This window comes from Chiloscyllium punctatum, chromosome 33 (genome assembly GCF_047496795.1).
Source record: "Chiloscyllium punctatum isolate Juve2018m chromosome 33, sChiPun1.3, whole genome shotgun sequence".
Classification (NCBI taxonomy): domain Eukaryota; kingdom Metazoa; phylum Chordata; class Chondrichthyes; order Orectolobiformes; family Hemiscylliidae; genus Chiloscyllium; species Chiloscyllium punctatum.
Window position 1 is genome coordinate 15499891 of NC_092771.1, and position 18610 is coordinate 15518500.

At 45.1% G+C, this 18610-nt stretch overlaps 1 protein-coding gene across 12 annotated transcripts in view; it reads left to right on the forward strand.

The window, feature by feature from the left end:
- The window catches only part of LOC140458450 (CUGBP Elav-like family member 4), an 881222-nt gene that overhangs the window by 690315 nt on the left and 172297 nt on the right, over positions 1-18610 (forward strand). The gene's annotated exons all lie outside the window — the stretch shown is intronic.

Below are 18610 nucleotides of genomic sequence, written 5' to 3' on the forward strand. Positions count from 1 at the left end.
CATTAAAAATCCATATTATCTTCATAAACAGCATTAGATGTGTATATGAGAAAGCACTTAGAAGAGAGCAGTATTTTTTTGCAGAAGACAGCGTACTCCTGATCACTAAAGTAGTCTTTAGTGCAACAAGCCCATCTCCGAATGATAGTTAATCAACAGTTACCACTGAAAAACAAAGGCCTTCTCATGTAGGATTACAAAACAAAAACTTACTCTTGACAAAAACAGAAATTGCTGGAAAAGCTCAGCAAGTCTGGCAGCATCTGTGGAGAGAAATCAGAGTGAGCGTTTCAGATCGAGTGACCCTACCTCAGAGTCAAGATTGGAGTGGTGCTGGAAAAGCACAGCGGGTCAGACAGCATCCGAGAAGCAGGAAAATCGATATTTCAATGAAGGGCTCCCGCCTGAAACGTCGATTTTCCTGCTCCTCAGATGCTGCCTGACTTGCTGTGCTTTTCCAGCACCACTCTTGACTCTGATCTCCAGTCCTCACTTTGCCTGACCCTTCCTCAGAACTGACTCTGGACAGTTCTTGAAAGTATCCGTGAAAGCCAAAACTGCTTTAAAAACTCGCTTCTTTAGTCACACTTTTTTTCTGATTGCAACATTTGTGATGAATTTTGCGTTTGTAATGATGCAAATGATGTGGCACAGAATGAGGCAGAGCTAACACGGTGTTGACATTTAGTGGTTTTACAGCTAAATCGTGGTCTGTCAGATATCCCTCGGGTGGTTTTGATCATGAGAGGGTTTCAGATTGAAGCAGAGCACTGTGGATGTTGGAAGTCTGAAACTGAAGCAACGAGAATAAAGAAATGCTGGACGTTTTCAGCATCTGTGGAAAGAGAGTAAGAGGCCTGGATTTTCATGGAGTTGCAGAAACCATCAAAAAATAGTAGTCGAGAACGCGACCTGAAAGTCGATCATTTCTGGGGTGGCTCAGTGGCTCAGCACTTAGCACAGCTGTCCCACAGCAATAGGGACCTGAGTTCAATTCCACTTTTGTTTGCGTTTTTCTCCCCATGTCCGTGTGGGTTTCCTCTGGGTGCTCCGGTTTCCTCCCACAGTCCAAAGGTGTGGGTGGATTGGCCATGCTCATTGTGTCCAGGGTTGCATAAGCTAGCTGGGTGAGCCATGGGAAATGCAGGGTTACAGGGATAAGGCAGTGGAACTGGGTGGGGTGTCTTCTGTGTGGACTCATTGGGCCAAATGGTTCTGCTTCCTTACTGTAGGAATTCTATGACACGTCCAGTTTTCGTCAGGAGATGGAATAGAGTGGCATGTGACAACCATGGAAGAATTTGGAACCCAGGAGGATCATTGTGTTCAAACAGATCATATATTGAAGAAGTATTTAGATGCACGCTTGCAGTGCCAAATCATTCAATACTCTGAGCCGGAAAATGGGGCTAGAATGGTTCAGTGGCTGTTTTTGACTGGTACAGGCTCAATGGGCTGAAGAGACTATTTCTGTAGTATGGACCTCTACGCCATTTTTTGCGGGAGCATAGGCTTTATCACAGAGTGAAGGAGTTAGGAATCTTTCGAGAAATCATAGAAGTGTTTGAAGGGAAGACAAGATCCGGAGAATTTTGGCGTATGACGTTATTTAAATACCTCGAACTCATCCAATGACTGATCTCCCCTGGAGTGAAAACCTTTCCAAATGGAAATACTTTTCCAATCCAGAGAGTCAAGCAAGCATTCTTTTTCCAAAGGGAATGGCTGATTTGACACTCTCATGGATGCCTGGTGTTCCAGTCAAGAATGCATGATCACATGTTAAAAACTGGTGACTTACAGGAAGTATGAGTTGGAGGAGCACGGAGATCCCTGAGGAATGCAGAGTTGGAGGAGGTTGTCGTGGTTGTCAAGAGCGAGGCCAAAGAGTACTTTGAAACAAAAAGTTGGAATTTAACAGTGTAGAGCAACCAGCAGGTCATCCGGATGATCTTTATATTTGACAGTCTGCAATGTCTTGTGCATGACGTGTTCCCATAACTAAAGGCTTTTTGACATGGACTGTTTGTGAGTCTGAATTACAGACGCTGACCAGAAAAACCATCCAGAGCTAATCAATAACTTCAAAAAAGCTGGTGAAAAGCTGACAACCAAATAAACAGCCCTTAATGCAGGCTCCTGACACACAGAGGCACTGAAGGTTCAGTAGGATGCAGTCTTGCCATAACTTAAGCTGAGAGCTGAATAGTAGTCATCTCTGAGTAATCAATTATCGAGGAGACTGGCTCTGAACTAACTCGTGGCTCATGCGCTGAGGGATAAGGATTGGGTGGGCATATAAAACATGAAATAACAGTCAGTTTTCCTGGCTTGTAGCTGTCTGGTAACAGAGTTACATATTGACAAGTACCATACAAATTATCATTGACAGAGTAAAAGCATTCTTATTGTCGTAACGGACAAATGTGTGGAAAATAAAAAAAACTTTGCAGGCAATTGTGCAGCCAATGAAGTGTAGCTAATATTTAAAAGAATAGGGAAGCCAATTTGTGGACAACCCAATCATCCAAACAGCAATCTGACTATGATCAGATGATCCGCTTTATGACTGTAAGGGTGGCATGGTGGCTCAGTGGTTAGCACTGCTGCCTCACAGCACCAGGGACCCCAGGTTTGATCCCTGCCTTGGGCAAATGTCTGTGTGGAGTTTGCACATTCTCCCCGTGTCTGTGTGGGTTTCCTCTGGGTGCTCTGGTTTCCTCCCACAATCCAAAGATGTGTAGGTCATGCTAAATTGCCCATAGTGTTAGGTACATTAGTCAGGGGTAAATGTAGGGTAGGGTAGGGGAATGGGTCTGAGTGGGGTTACTCTTCGGACGGTCAGTGTAGACATGTTGGGTGAAGGGCCTGTTTCCATTCTATAGGGAATCTAATCTAAAAAGAAATGGGAGCAAGATTAGGCCATTTGGCATTTTGAGCCTGCTCCATCATTCAATAAGATGAATTTGTTCTTTGAACTCCACGCCATTTTTGTTCATTTGAAGTCAAGAAATCTGTCCACGTCTGCCTTGATTGTACACCGTTGCTGAGTATCCACATCCAGCTGATGTATAGAATTTCAAAAACTGACCATTCTCTGAATGAAGGAGTTCCTCCTCATCCCCGTCCAAAATGGCCTTTGACCTATCGTACAAGCAGTCCCCTTGGTCTAGTCACCCCTGCCCACCCCTCAGCACCACCCCCGCCCCCTCCCCCTCCCCCTCCCCCACCAACCTTCCTGCAAGGGCAAGTTAGGCATTGGTTGAAAGGCACATTCGACAGTGCGGCACTCCCTTAGTGCTGCTCTGGGAGTGACAGCCCAGAACCTCTCCTCTAGTCGCTGGGGTTGGGCTAGAGGCCACAGTGGTGTGAGTCAGATTTAAGAACATCACTCACAGAGCCTCAGATATCACCTGTGCCCAGCGATTGGCCTGGGTTGGATGAAAACAGCCTCAATATCGCAGCTTACCATACCATGAAGAATACAACACAATAAACATGAATGTGTCACCAATGTACACTCACTGCCAGGCTGCCAACATCAGGCAAATTTCTGAGTCCCCCTTCCATCTTGCCTTGGTATCAGATGCCCGCAATGAAATGGGCAATCAGTGGCCAGGTAGGACATTTGCCATTTACTGGTGAATTATGGGAAGGTTGCTGACGCTGGAATGCCAGCGATGACACATTGGCAGCTTGGGTCGTTGGAGTTGGAAGCCGCTGCTGTAGGTAAGGGAGAGAAAACATTACAATGGTAGCATCCTCTGAAGAAACCTAAAATGTCTTCACTGCCAGCCTACTATCAAGAGGGTTATGCTAGTCAGTTTTGCAGCTGTGAGGGTGTGGGTGAGTGCCTAGCACACCGCCCACCCCTCCCCACACCCCGTCCCCCAACCCCAACCCATTGCAACGACACCTCTTCACCTTGGTGTGTCTCAGACCTGCACGGGGAGGCCCACAAAGCTCAGTCCTGCTTAAAGGCCTTAGCTGGTCATTCCACTAGCCTCGTAGGCAGCTTCCCCACCTTCCAGGCAGGTAATTGTGTCTCTGCCTTTTCTCTCACCACTGCCCCCCATTCCACCCTGCACCCTGCACCCTGCACCCTGCACCCTGCACCCTGCACCCTGCACCCTGCACCCTGCAACTCCCCACCAACCCCACACTCCCCCTGCCAAGCACCCACCCACCCCTGCACTGCCACACAACCCCCATATGCCCAGGGCTGCACCTTTACATTCCTGCAACCCCCACACCCATACCCCTGCACTCCTACCTCCCTGCACCTCCATCCAGTACCCCTTGTTCCTATACCCTCAGTCCCACCCCTGCATCCCCTGCACCTTCTAAAACAGAATTACCCCTGGGGTGGAAACATATCGGAACATGCAGCCAATCCCTCCCCATTGCCAATTCTTGTGCCTTCCCATTTCCCCGGTGCTGCCTCTGGCAGGAGCTAACTCAGTGCTGAAAATTGTGTTGAAATCTATATGTATTCCTCCCTACAAGGCTCTGAATAATGTTATCATTACACAGTCATATTGTTGCTGAATACAAGACAGACATTTAAGGATAGTGCTCAAGTTGATTTATAGTCAGCCTATAAAGACATTGCATTTAGTAATTACAGGGGTGTGATTCAAACTAGATTTAATCAACTGTGCAGGATTTCCCAATAAAATCCCAAACTGATGTTTCAATATTCTTATTTAAATGCTGACCTAACAATGGAACATGGGGCTTCAATTTGTTGTCTCTTCTCCATCAGTCAAAACTGCCTTGACAAAAAGGAATGAACCCACACATTATACAGGGATATATCCTGCGAGTATTTCAATCCTATGTCCCCAGCTGCAAAACTGAAGTGAAGAAGGGCAGACCTTTATAAAGCCCCTTTCACAACCTCAGGATGTCGCGTGGGGTTTTGCAACCAAGGTGTAGTAACTTGGTGGTTAGAATGTAGGAAAGGCAGCACACAATTTGTACGCAGCAAGCTCCCACAAACACCAATGTGAGAATGGCCAGATAATAATCTGCATTATTGATGGGGGTGGGGATTAAATATCAGTCAGGACACCAGCAAGAAGTTTGCCAATTTTTTTATTTAAGAAAATAGCAAATTCTACTGTCTTATAAATCTGGAGAGAAACTCTTGGGCATCAAGAGGTTTTGAATTATGAATTGTGAAGAGAGAAATGTGTTGCCAATGTTTTCCACCTTGCACTCATCAGAGCAACTGCAAGAACACCAGATTTTATTCGTTGTAGGCATTCAACTGGCCCATGAAAAACCCTGACTAAAAATCACTCACTGTCAAATGTAAGGTGCTATGGTGTGGAAGCTGCTAGCTATGAAGAGAGGTTGAGTAGGTTAGGTTTGTTTTCATTCGAAAACAAGACATTGAGGGGGGACCTGATTGAGGTTTACAAAATCGTGAAGGGTATAGACAGGGTGAATAGAGACAAGCTTTTTCCCAGGGTGAAGGATTCAATAACCAGAGGTCATGCTTTCAAGGTGAGAGGTGGAAAGTTTAAGGGGGATACACGGGGCAAGTACTTCACACAGAGGGTGGTGGGCATCTGGAACGCGCTGCCAGCAGAAATGGTAGAGGCAGGCATGGTAGATTCATTTAAGATGCGTCTGGACAGATCCATGAGTAGGTGGGGAGCAGAGGAATACAGATCCTTAGGAATTGGGCGACAGGTTTAGACAGTAGATTTGGATCAGCTCAGGCTTGGAGGGCCGATGGGCCTGTCTGAGCTGTAAGTTTTCTTTGTTCTTTGTAATTCTTTAAGTGGGAAACACTTGCCGAACAATTCTGAGCATGCAAATAGCTATATTTCCATTTAATTTCAAAGAATGAGTCAAGCATGAAATGTGGCACATTCTAAGCAGCTCCCTTGGAACCATCTTCATTTATTCGCATTGGCCTGTTCACTGGATAAAGAAAGGAATGCCATCAAGTCTTGAGCCTAGTTTTGAATTATCAGAGAGCTTAAGAAGCCTATAGGTCTCTGTTGCTTTGTCTGTGGTACCGCCTCATCCAATCAGAGTCAGCTTGCCAACCAATCAGTAGCAGTGTAAGTTGTGGTTGTTTGAAATTTGGCTTTCTTGCATTTTGGCCTGATGACAAGATTTAAACTTCAGCAACATCTCTCTCTTTCTAGTGATGATCAAAAGATGCAGGGTAAAGTTTACTAATCGGTACATAATTTCGACCATAGATTGACAATTAGTTTATTTACGTTGTTAATGGCTTATTTAAGCTCTAGTGAGTTGTATGTAGCTATGCTTATTCCTGTAGTTCAGGTATAGTCATAAAAACAGAAGCAGAAATGTGCTGTTCCTCCTCCTCGTTTAACTTTCTTCCTACTGCTATTCCAAATTAAAACAGGTTCACATTTCTGTGAAAAGGGGAATTAAGTTCGATGCTCATATCTTAGTTGCTTCTGCAGTTTTGGTTATCAAAAGGTGAATTTGTCTCATCTCACGAGGCTCATATCACTAAACATTGTCTTGTTCATCCTGCCAGCAGATTATGGACTCCTCCCTTTGCAGTGGTATGATTCCATACTGTGGTCAATTTTACAATGTAAATGCAGGAAGCCAAAGTTTTTCTCTAAATTAAGCAAGTCAAAGTCCTTCTCTATCAGGAGAACTGCAAAAGCACAAAATTTAAAAGAGCACAATTCATTATAAATGGACAGCATTATGACTCAGAACAACATAGCTCTCCAGTGTTACGGGGGGTAGTTTACAGCCCTCCATTTTGGAAGGTACTGAGGTGATGGGGGGGGGCCATTAAAATAAAAAAGTCGACCAGCCCACTGCGTTCCCACCTACCCCTTCACAGACCTCTCCCCCATATTCCAGTTGGTGGTTAAGACCTCATTTTTTTAAATATCCAGAGTGCTCTTATACCATTTGCAAAGGATATAATTAAGCTGGAGAGTTCAGAAGAGATTTACCAAGATGTTACCGGGACTAGAGAGTTTGAGTTATAAGGAGAGGCTGGATAATCTGGGATTTTTGTTACTGGAGTGTAGGAGGTTGAGGGGTGACCTTGTAGAGGTTTAGAAAATCATGAGGGGGATAGATAAGGTGAATAGCAGGTGTCTTTTCCCTCGAGTGGGGGCTTTCAAGACAAGATGGCATATTTTTAAGGTGAGAGGAGAAAGATTTAAGAAGGACATGAGGGACAATTTTCTTCCAGAGGAAGTGGTTCATGTGAGGAATGAACTTCCAGAGGGAAGTGGTGGATAGAGGTACAGTTACAACTTTTAAAAGATAAGTCCATGAATAAGAAACGTTTGGAGGAAAATGGACCAAGCACAGGCAGGTGGAACTAGTTTAGTTTGGGATTATGGACTGGTTGGACCAAAGATCTGTTTCCAAATGGTGCTTTATGGCTGTATGACAATTGAATGCTTGTGTCTCCCAACATTAAATCAGCAATGGTATTCCTTCTCATCTATTAAGCACACCAGTAAATCACTTGCATTTTCCAAATGGTTCACTTATGTTAAAGCCCAGAAAGGACAATGCAAACGGTCAAATGTGAGGAAGAGGCGGGGAGAGGGTGAAGAAGGTTTAAAGCAAAATATAGTCTGAAGGAGACATAAAGCACTCTACCTGTGCTCTCCAAGGGCATCGAGAGTATCAGTAGTCACCATGTGCTTCCTCTTATTGGGTCAGTTAGAATTCAGAGTATCTCTTAGTTTCTGATTAACCTGTCATTTCCCATCTCCGGAGTGAATGGGACTTGAACCCAGCCCTCATGCATCAGAGGCATGATCACTATCGCAGAGCCAGAAGGACCTATAAAGCATTGGTAAGGTGTCAGCCTGGCCGCTTCCAGGCCAATTGAAGCCAGTAAGCTGTCAATTAAAAGCCACATTCTCCCTCTGCACCAAAATGAGGGGATCAGGTAATTCATTCACAGAATGTGGGTATCATTAGCTCGGACAGCATTATTGCTCATCCCTAATTGCCTTGAGATTTGATTGAATTGATTGACTTATTGTTGTCACATGTATCAAGATACAGTGAAAAGTGTTGTCTTGCATATGATACAGGCAGTTCGTACCATACAAAGTGCAGAATACAGTGTCACAGCCGCAGAGAAGGTGCAGTGAAAGAGATCAACATTAACATTTGAGAGGTTCGTTCATAAGTCTGATAACAGCGGGGAAGAAGCTGTTCTTGAATCTGTTGGCACATGTTTTCAAACTTATATCTTTACCCCGATGGAAGAGGGTATAACCGGGGTGGGAGGGGTCTTTGATTATTTTGGTGGCTTTCCTGAGGCAGCCACATTACTGTAGGTATGGAGTCACAAGTTGGCCAGACCAGGCAAAGACAGTTTCCTAGGTTTTTATAACAATCAACTTCATTATTATCATTAGACTCTTAATTCTAGGTTTCAAATTCTGTCTGATTCCCTGTAAGACTGCATGAGGTCTGTGGATTCGAACTCAGGGTCTCTGAATTAATAGTTCAGCGATAGCACCACTGGGCCATCATTCTGTCTTCTCGCATCATGGCATCTTGATTTAACTTGCCTTCTCTTCTATTCTTTGGTTCTGTCACACATTTGAGCATTCACACTGGTTTCTCTTTTACTTGTGGACGAGTCCAAAACAAAGGGTCATGAGTGTAATGAAGTCTCTTATAAATTCAGTCAGGAAATCAGGAGAGACTGCCATAGTGAGAGGATGGGCAGAAGTGGGTACTGCAGATGCTGGGGATTAGAGTCAAGATTAGAGTGGTGCTGGAAAAGCACAGCAGGTCAGGCAGCATCCAAGGAGCAGGAGACATTTCGGGCAAAAGCCCTTCATCAGGAAAGGCTTTTGCCCGAAACATCGGTTTTCCTGCTCCTCGGATGCTGCCAGACCTGCTGTGCTTTTCCAGCACCACTCGAACCTTGACAGCAAGAGAATGGCTAGAATGCCATGGTCACAAGAGCAAGGAATGTTGGATGTGAATAGCACAGATATGTTTCAGGGAAACCTCGATAAGTGCATGAATGGAAGAAAGAAATAGAAGCAAAGTGTTGCTAGAGAAGGCCGCAAAGGACTTATTTAGAAAGTAAGAACCAACAAAGATCAATTCAGTCAAAATACTTGTTCCAAGCTGTGCATTCCAAGTGTAAGAACATAGATGGCCATTCAGCCCCTCCAGCCTGTTCCACCATCCAATGCAATCATGGCTAATCTGAGGCCTATCTCCATATACCTGCCTTGGGCCCATATCCTATAATATCTTTGCATAACAAAAATTTACCGATCTCAGTTTTTAAAGTTCATAACTGCAGTTTGTGGAGGAGCGTTCCAAATATCTACCACCCGTTGTGAGTAGAAGTGCTTCCGAACATCTCTCCTCAGTGGTCTGGCCCTAACCAATGCAATACCAATGGAACATTGGAAACTCCTGGAGTCAAAAATGCCTGCCCCTTGAATAAATAGTGAGAAAAATGGCTGTAAAGCATAGTCATGTGGACCCTCATCACGGAAATGCCTGTAAGATCAAGACAAGGGGCACGCCAAAGACAGTCAAGAGTGTGCCACTGGAAAAGCACAGCCAGTCAGGCAGCATCTGAGGAGCAGGAGAATCGACATTTCAGGCATAAGCCCTTCATCAGGAATGCTGCCTAACCTGCTGTGCTTTTCCAGCACTGCACTATCGACTCTGATCTCCAGCATCTGCAGTCCTCACTTACTCCCCGTATGCCAAAGAGAGAAAAGAAATTTTAAGGTTGCTTTATCATTGCAGAAACCACAAAGGATGAATCAGAGGATGTGATATATCAGAGTATTGTCGCATGGAATAGCAATAATTATGGATAACTCTGCTGAAATGCAGACCTTAATGTATTCAATGCTAAAAAGTATACATCCTTCAATTATAAAACTACCAAGTCATTGGGAATGGAGAGTCGGGGTTAAAAATTATAAGGAAGGATTTGTTTTGCCTGTTTTGCATTCTGATTTGATTGAGTGGCACATAACATGTTTTCCAGTGCTCTCTTTGTTAGCAGCTGCATGTCTTTGACAAATTACATTAGACATCAGAGTATCAGGCAGCACCTACAAGATGATACTCCTGTGGGAAGGGAATCAGAGATAGGAGGGAGATCTCCGAAATCCTATCAGTTCAAATCTGCGCCAAATTCCAATATAATGGAACATGCGTGGATTCAGAAGCTGATGATTCCTGGCACAAAGGAGCTATATGTACTTTGATGCGTTTTACAATCCTGATATAAAACAAAAAAATTGCTGAAGCTGAAGATCTGAAACAAAGTCAGAACTTGCTGGAGGTGTGGTATGGTGGCTCAGTGGTTAGCACTGCTGCCTCACAGCACCAGGGACCTGGGTTTGATTCCAGCCTTGGGTGACTCTCTGTGTGGAGTTTGTACATTCTCCCTGTGTCTGTGTGGGTTTCCTCCAGGTGCTCCAGTTTCCTCCCACTGTCCAAAGATGTGCAGAATAGGGTGGATTGGCCATGCTAAATTATTCTGTAGTGTCCAGGACTTTGCAGGGTAGATGGATTAGCCATGGGAAATGTAGGGTTACAGGGATGGAGTGGGCCTCCCTGAGATGCTCTTCAGAGAATTGGTGTGGACTCAATGGGCCAAACAGTTTGCCCCCACACTGTAGGGATTCTATGAAATCTATGGGAGTTGTTCTGAACAAGGGTCGTTGGTTAACTTTGCTTTCTCCCCACAGATCTGCTGAGTTTCTCCAACAACATCTGTTTTTGTTTGCAATCCTGATGCCTGCCTCAATGTCTGAGATGGCAGAGGAGGGTAGTTCTATGATGGCCTGCAGACAATAGGCATGAGATCTGCTTGCTCCAGTATAGTAATGGGGCTGATTCCTTGCTTTTGCGAAAGTAAGATGACTGTGAGCTCAAACCTGATCTCACTAAGTTAGCATTTTGTAAATGATATTTGAGTAGCCTGGGGAGGGAGAAGAGGAAAAGTGTACATGATCATTGTGATTTCTGGTGATAAGTTCTCTATGACTAATGGCCTCTCTGCTGGCGATAGCGGTAGTGATTAGAAATGTCTCAGTAAATATCCACAGGATTTGATTTCTTGTTGGCTAGTTGGAACTGAAATCTGCAGTCAATGTTTTTCTGCTGTAGGTACAAACTATCTCATTCCCCTTGTCCAAAAGACGCATAGACACTTTCTGATTTCCCATAAGACTTATGAAGCCTATGATTCCTTGTCAATCTAGGAGTATTTCTGAATGATTATTGTTCATAGAATCATAGAAGAATACTGCACACATTTAGGACATTTACAGTCACTGAATCAGAGAGTCATACAGGATGGAAACAGACCTTTCAGTCCAACCAGTCTATGTTGACCGTAATCCTGAATTAAAGTCGTTCCACCTGGCCCATATCCCCCCAACATATCCTACAGTTACGCTGTAACTGTACCCACATCCACTATTTGCGGGAAGTTTGTTCCACGCATGAATCGCACTCTGTGTGAAAAAGTTGCCCCTCGTGTCTTTTTAAAATCTTTCTCCTCTCACCTTAAAAATATGCCCCATATCTTGAAACCTTTAGCATGAGGGAAAAGACACCTGCCTTTCACCTTATCTATGCCTTTCATGATTTTATAAATCTCTGTAATGTCACCCCTCAACCTCCTATGCTCCATTGAGAAAAATCCCAGCCTATCCAGCCTCTCCCTGTAATTCGAAGCCTCCAGTCCCAGAAACAACCTGGTAAATTGTTTCAGCACCCTCACTGGCTTAATAATATCCTTCCTGTAACAGAGTCCATTTGGTCCCTTTTACTTCTGCTGGCTGTTTCCAGCTATCTGTATGATCCCATTCACTGCTCCTTCCCCACAACTCAATGTTGTGTTTCCGTTTGAGTATGTATTTCATATTTGAAGGCTGCTGTTGAATGGCTAATGCCTTCAAGGAAACAAGGATCAGAAACAAATACTACCTTTGCCCAGGACAAAACAGCCTGCTTTATAGGTACCACATCCAAAAACAGCCACTCCCTCTACCACCGATGCTCAGTGGCAGTTATCTACAAGAAACACTGCAGAAATTCATCAAAGATCCTCAAACAGCACTCTGCAAACCCATGACTACTTCCATCTAAAGGTCCAAGGGCAGCAGATTCGTGGGAATACCATCCCCTGCAAATTCCCCTCCAAGCTCCTCACCATCCAGCATTAGAAATGTATTACTATTCCTTCAGGATTATTGTATCAGAATCTTGGAATACCTCACTCCTGATGAAGGGCTTATGCCCGAAATGTCGATTCTCCTGCTCCTCGGAAGTTGCCTGACCTGCTGTGCTTTTCCAGTACCACACTCCTTGACTCTGATTTCCAGTCTCTGCAGTCCTCACTTTCTCCTGGAATTCCCTCCCTAACGGTACAGTGGGTCTGTTGTTAGTAAATGGAATGCAGTGTCTCAGGAAGGCAGATGGTTGGTGTCAACTCTGACTGTCTGAGGCATTGCCATGGCAAAAGCAACAGGGAAGTGTAGTCTCCTGACAACATCTCGACAACCAGAGCTGACTTGCCAGTGCATCAACACCTTGTCCTGCTGCAGTACAAACTGCTGCGGTTCTTTGAAATTTGGCATTCTTGCATTTGTCCTGATGAATGACAAAAAAGCTTTGCCAAAAGCTTCTCCGTCTCCTTCCAACAAGTAAAACAATTGCCATTATGATAAAGTTAGCACATTTTCATGAAAATTAAACTTAGCTTAACAAAGAGCATTTTGATGTGAGAAATTGGCGTTCACTTTCCTGTTTTGATGAAGGTGCCAGCTGTTTCCCAAGTACAGAGCTACCCACCTTGAAAATATGAATTATATTTTGATAAGCACATTGTTTTGGATCAGTTTGGTTCTATTGTACCAAACTGCCTCAGAATAAAAGGTCAGTTCAATCCACGCACTCTGACATAGTCAAGGCCGCTTACCAATTCAGAACATGTTCCTCCCAAATTCCGTCACAGTGTTAGAAAATACAACATGCAATTTTGATGCATAGTGGTGGAGGGGAACTTGCAGGTGGTGGTGTTCTTATGCATCTGCTGCCTTGTCCTTTCAATGGTCATGGACTGAGCATGGTTGGTCGATTTCTGCAGTGCACCTTGTAGATTGTATCTACTGGTAGTAAATTTGCTCGCTGAGCTGTTAGGTTTGTTTTCAGACGTTTTGTCACCAAGCCAGGTAGCATTGTCAGTGAGCCTCCAGTGAAGTGCTGGTCTTCTGTCGCGCTTTCTATGTATGTGTCTTGGTCTCTTAAGATGGGTGATATCATTTCCAGTTCTTTTTCTAAGCAGTTGGTAAATGGGGTCCAGATTGGCAGAGGGGAAACATCGAAAAGAAACCTAAGGGGCAACTTGTTCATGCAGAGGGGTGTGTGTGTGTGTGTGTGTGTGTGTGTGTGTGTGCAGAGTAGTGTTGGAGTCTGGTACAATCATCCAGAATGGTACATCAATAGAGGGATATGGGCCAAATGCTGGCATATGATACTAGATTAATTTAGGATATCTGGTCAGCATGGACGAATTGGTCCAAAGGGTGTGTTTCCATGGTATATAGCTCTATGACTCTATGGGCAGCAGGCGATGACGAAGGCAAATGGTATGTTGGCCTTCATAGTGAGAGGATTCGAGCACAAGAGCAGGGATGTCCTATTGCAATTGGACAAGGACTTGGTGCGACCCCATCAGGAGTACTGTGTGCAGTTTTTGTCTGCTTATCTGAGGAAGGTTGACCTGGCTCTGGAGGGACTACAGAGAAGGTTTAACAGACTGATTCATGGGATGGTTGGATTGACATATGAGGAGAGTCGAAAGGTATGGTGCTGGAAAAGCACACCAGTCAGGCAGCATCCGAGGAGCAGAAAGTCTTTGTCAGGAATGATGATGAACCGCTTATGCTTGAAACATCGATTCTCCTGCTCCTCGGATGCTGCCTGACCTGCTGTGCTTTTCCAGCACCACACATTTTGACTCTAATCTCCAGCATCTGCAGTTCTCACTTTCTCCTCCCTGAGGTATGAAGAGAACCTGGATCAGTTAGGACTGTATTCACTGGACTTTAAAAGAATGAGCAGGGAATCTCAGATAAACCAATCAAATTCTGACAGGGTAAATACAGGAAGGATGTACCTTATGGCCAGGGAGTTCAAAACCTGGGTGTCACAGTCAAAGGAGTTTTGAAAAAATCATTGATGGGATGAGGGAAACCCAATCCTAATTGCCCGGAGGGCAGTTAAGAGTCAACCACATTGCTGTGGGTCTGGAGTCACATGTAGGCCAGATCAGGCAAGGATGGCAGTTTCCTTCCCTCAAGGACATTGGTGAACCATATGGGTTTTTCCTCACAATCGATTCATGGCCATCATTAGATTCTGAATTCCAGATTTTGTTTCTTTTGACTGAATTCAAATTGCACCCTCTGCCATGGCCGAGATGCGAACCCAGGTTGCTGGATCATTTCTGGGTCTCTAACCATCCAGCAATGGTACCACCCTGGGGTTAATTGTTTAGGACTAACATCAAAAGAAATGCCTTCACCTGGAGAGTGGTGAGCCTGTGGAATTCTCTGCCAAAGAAAATAGTTGAGACAAGAACAGTGAAGGTTTTCAAGAAGGGGTTAGATTTTTTTAGGGCGTATGGGACCGAAGGACCTGAGGCGAAAGTGGCAACAGAGTTGGATGACCGGTCGTGATGGTGTTGATTCGTGGAGTAGACTCCATGAGCTGAATGGCTTAATCCTGGTCCGGGTTTCTATATTGTACAGGGCTGGGCAAATGAGTCATTGGTTCACACATGGAGAGAAATGAAACAGCAAGCAAAAACTAGCTGTTTTTTTCTGACTCATCATTATTTGAGCATCACGACTTGCCACGAGTCCCATAACTCCTACCCCAGTATTTAAATCCCAGGGAGAGCTATAAGGCCAATAAGAGGGAAAATGATTAAATGGGAAGCATGTAGTGTGCAACAGGAGGCCGATCTCCTCCAGTTCATTTCCCACTTCCTTCTATCCCTTAATTCCCTTGATGATTCGTATTTGGGAAGTCTGAAATGAAAACCGAAACTGCTGGAAAAACTCGCACAGATCTGGCACCTTCTTCAATGCCAAGTAATGATCGGTGCACTGTGTACCCCGATCCACATCACTAGCTAGCCAAATGTAAATAATGAGAAAATGCTACAAGGAAAATAATCTTCTCCAGCACAGTGCTCTGCGAGGGGAGAAAAATGCAGACGTGGGAGTTGAAAGCAATCTCCTTTGGTCAGAGTTTCAGTTGCTGTCCCGTCAGATTTGATTAGTGTAAGTTTGTGGAAGCATATAGTTCAAGCGAAGACTGTCATGTCACTTGGTATCAGACTCCAAACCGATGCACAGACCCTGGCGTTTAACTTTATCTCAGCTTGCTTCATTTTATTAGAAAAATAACTTCAAAACTGAAATCACTGAGATGAGTTGACAATGGGCAACGGGAAAACAGAGCAAGGGAGAGGGTCGCTTTTGTGCAGAGGAGCACAGGAGCTGTGAATCATCTGTTCAAAATCAGGATCCATTGAGTCATAATAGGTCAACAGCACAGAGAAAGGTCCATCAGACTGTGCTGGGCAAAAATAAGCAGCTAATTATTCTCCTCCCATTCCCCAGGAGCCATTCACTTTAGATGCACTTTATGGATTGAGCTTGAACTTGGGATCCAGTGCAAATGTCACTGAGTTGGTAATCCAATCAAGGTCATTGGACATGGGTTCGAATGCTGTCCCCACCACCACCCCCACTGAGAGAGAGAGAGAGAGAGAGAGAGAGAGAGATAGATAGAGAAAAACACACACATACATGCAAACACACAGACATGCAAATACACACACAGACACGCAAACACACACACACACATGCAGACACAGACACACACTTAGACACATAGGGGTGGCACAGTTGCTCAGTGGTTAGCACTGCTGCCTAACAGCACCAAGGACCCGGGTTCGATTCCTGCCTTGGGTGACTGTCTGTGTGGAGTTTGCACATTCTCCCCCTGTCTGTGTGGGTTTCCTCCGGGTGCTCCGGTTTCCTCCCACAGTCCAAAGATGTGCAGGTCAGGTGGATTGGCCACGCTAAATTTCCTGTAGTGTTAGGTGCATTAGTTAGACGGAAATGGGTCTGAGTGGGTTACTCTTCAGAGGGTCGGTGTGGACTTGTTAGGCCAAAGGGAGTCTAATCTAAAAATATACACACGCCAATTAATTTAATTTAAATCTAATTAATAAAATCTGGAATGGAAAGTTTGACTTAGTAATACCAGCCTTGAGGCTTCTGTCAACTGCAGTTAAAAAAACGCATCTGGACCCCAAAGTCCCTTAGGGAAGGAAACCTGCTGTCCTTACCTGGTCTGGTCTACATGTGACTCTAGACCCACAGTGATGGTTGACCTCTGGAATGGGCAAGCAGGCTGCTCAGTTTAAGGGCAATTAAGGACAGGCAACAAACGCTGGCCTTTGCAGCAACCGAAGAGGAACCAACCCAGACCCATTCCCCGACCCTATATCTACCTCTGACTAATGGACCTCACCTACACATCCCTGAACACTATGGGCAATTTAACATGGCCAATTCACCTAACCTGCACATCTTTGGATTGTGGAAGGAAACTGGAACATCCGGAGGAAACCCACGCGGACATGGGGAGAATGTGCAAACTCCACACAGACAGTTGCCCAAGGCTGGAATCGAACCTGGGTCCCTGGTGCTGTTAGGCAGCAGTGGTAATCGCTGAGACTCATATTCTTCAACTCTCCCTCAAACACTCTCTGCTTCCCTCTCTTTCTTTAATGTATTCCTTAAAATCTCTCACTTTCATTGCATTTTTGCTAAATATCCCCACTATCAGCATTCTGGGGGTTACTATTGACCACAATCTGACCTGGATCAGCAACATAAGTACAGTAGCTACAAGAACAGGTCAGAGACTAGGAACTTTGCAGCAAGTAACTCACCTCCTGACTCCCCAGAGCCTGTTCACCATCTACAACAGTAAGTCAGGATTGTGATGGAATACTCCCTGTTTGCCTAGATGGGTGCAGCCCCAACAACACTTAAGAAGCTTAACACCATCCAAAACAAAGCAGTCCGCTTGATTGGCACCCAATCCAAAAGCGTTCACTCCCTTCACCACCGACCCTCAGTAGCAATAGTGTGCACTATCTACAAGATGCACTGCGGAAATTCACTCCAGATCCTTCAACAGCACCTTCCAAACCCATGACCACTTCCTTGTGGATGGACAAGGGCAGGAGATACAGGGGGACACCACTCCCTGCAAGTTCCTTTCCATCCTGATCTGGAAATATATCTCTGTTCCTTCACTGTCACTGGGTCCAAATTCTAGAATTTCTTCTCTAATGGCATTGTAGGTCTACCTACAGCACCTGGACTGCAGCAGTTCAAGATGGCAGCTCAGCATCACCTTCTCATGGGCACAGAGATGCCTACATCCATTGGCAAACAAGAGATGCCTTTGACTCAGCATGCGTTCTTGTTTGACTACACCTTGGTGAAGTGCCTACCAACCTTTGCATCTTCTGGTTGCACCTCTTGTTTTCATTCCTGCTTAACCATCGAGAGTGAGGAACAATAGCTGACTTATTTCTCCCCTGTAGTCTAAAGCCAATAAGTGCAACATTTTCTTGCATCCAAGATGCTGTGATATTTTTCACTTGGCTGGATGACTGAAGATCCTCAATACTCAAGAGAATCGACACCATCAGAACCAAAGTCAGGAGGTGCTGGCAGAGTGGCACAGTGGTTAACACTGCTGCCTCACAGTGCCAGAGACCCGGGTTCAATCCTTGCCTCAGGCGACTGACTGTATGGAGTTTACACATTCTCCCCATGTCTGCATGGGTTTCCTCCGGGTGCTCTGGTTTCCTCCCACAGTCCAAAAATGTGCAAGTTAGGTGAATTGGCCATGCTAAATTGCCCATAGTGTTAGGGGAATGGGTCTGGGTGGGTTGCACTTCGGCAGGTCGGGCTGAAGGGCCTGTTTCCACACTGTAAGTAATCTAAAAACAAAACGCAGCAGGTCTGGCAGCATTTGTGGAGGGAGAGGAGAGTTGATGTTTTGGATTCAGTGACCCTTTGTCAGAACCAAAACAAAGCAGCCCGCTTGATTGGTGCCCCATCCATACCTTCGATTTTGACTCCCATCATCACCGACGCAGGAGGGTGTATGTTCACGGCACAACTCATCCAACCTCCTGCAACCCCCTTCAAACCCCCAACCTCTACCTTCAGACAGACAACATGGGAACATCCAACCTCTGAGAACACTGCCACCCTCTGGTTTCACTCCAAGCTGCACCCCAAGAGTAGCACAGTGGCTCAGTGGTTAGCACTGCTGCCTCACAGCTCCAGGATCCCAGGTTTGATTCCACCCTTGGGTGAAGTTTGCATGTTCTCCCTGAGTCAACATGGGTTGCCTCTGGGTTCTCCTGTTTCCTTCCACAGTCCAAAGATGTGGATTGGCCATGCGAAATTGCCCATAGTGTCCAGGGATTTGTAGGGTGGGTGGATTAACCATTGGAAAT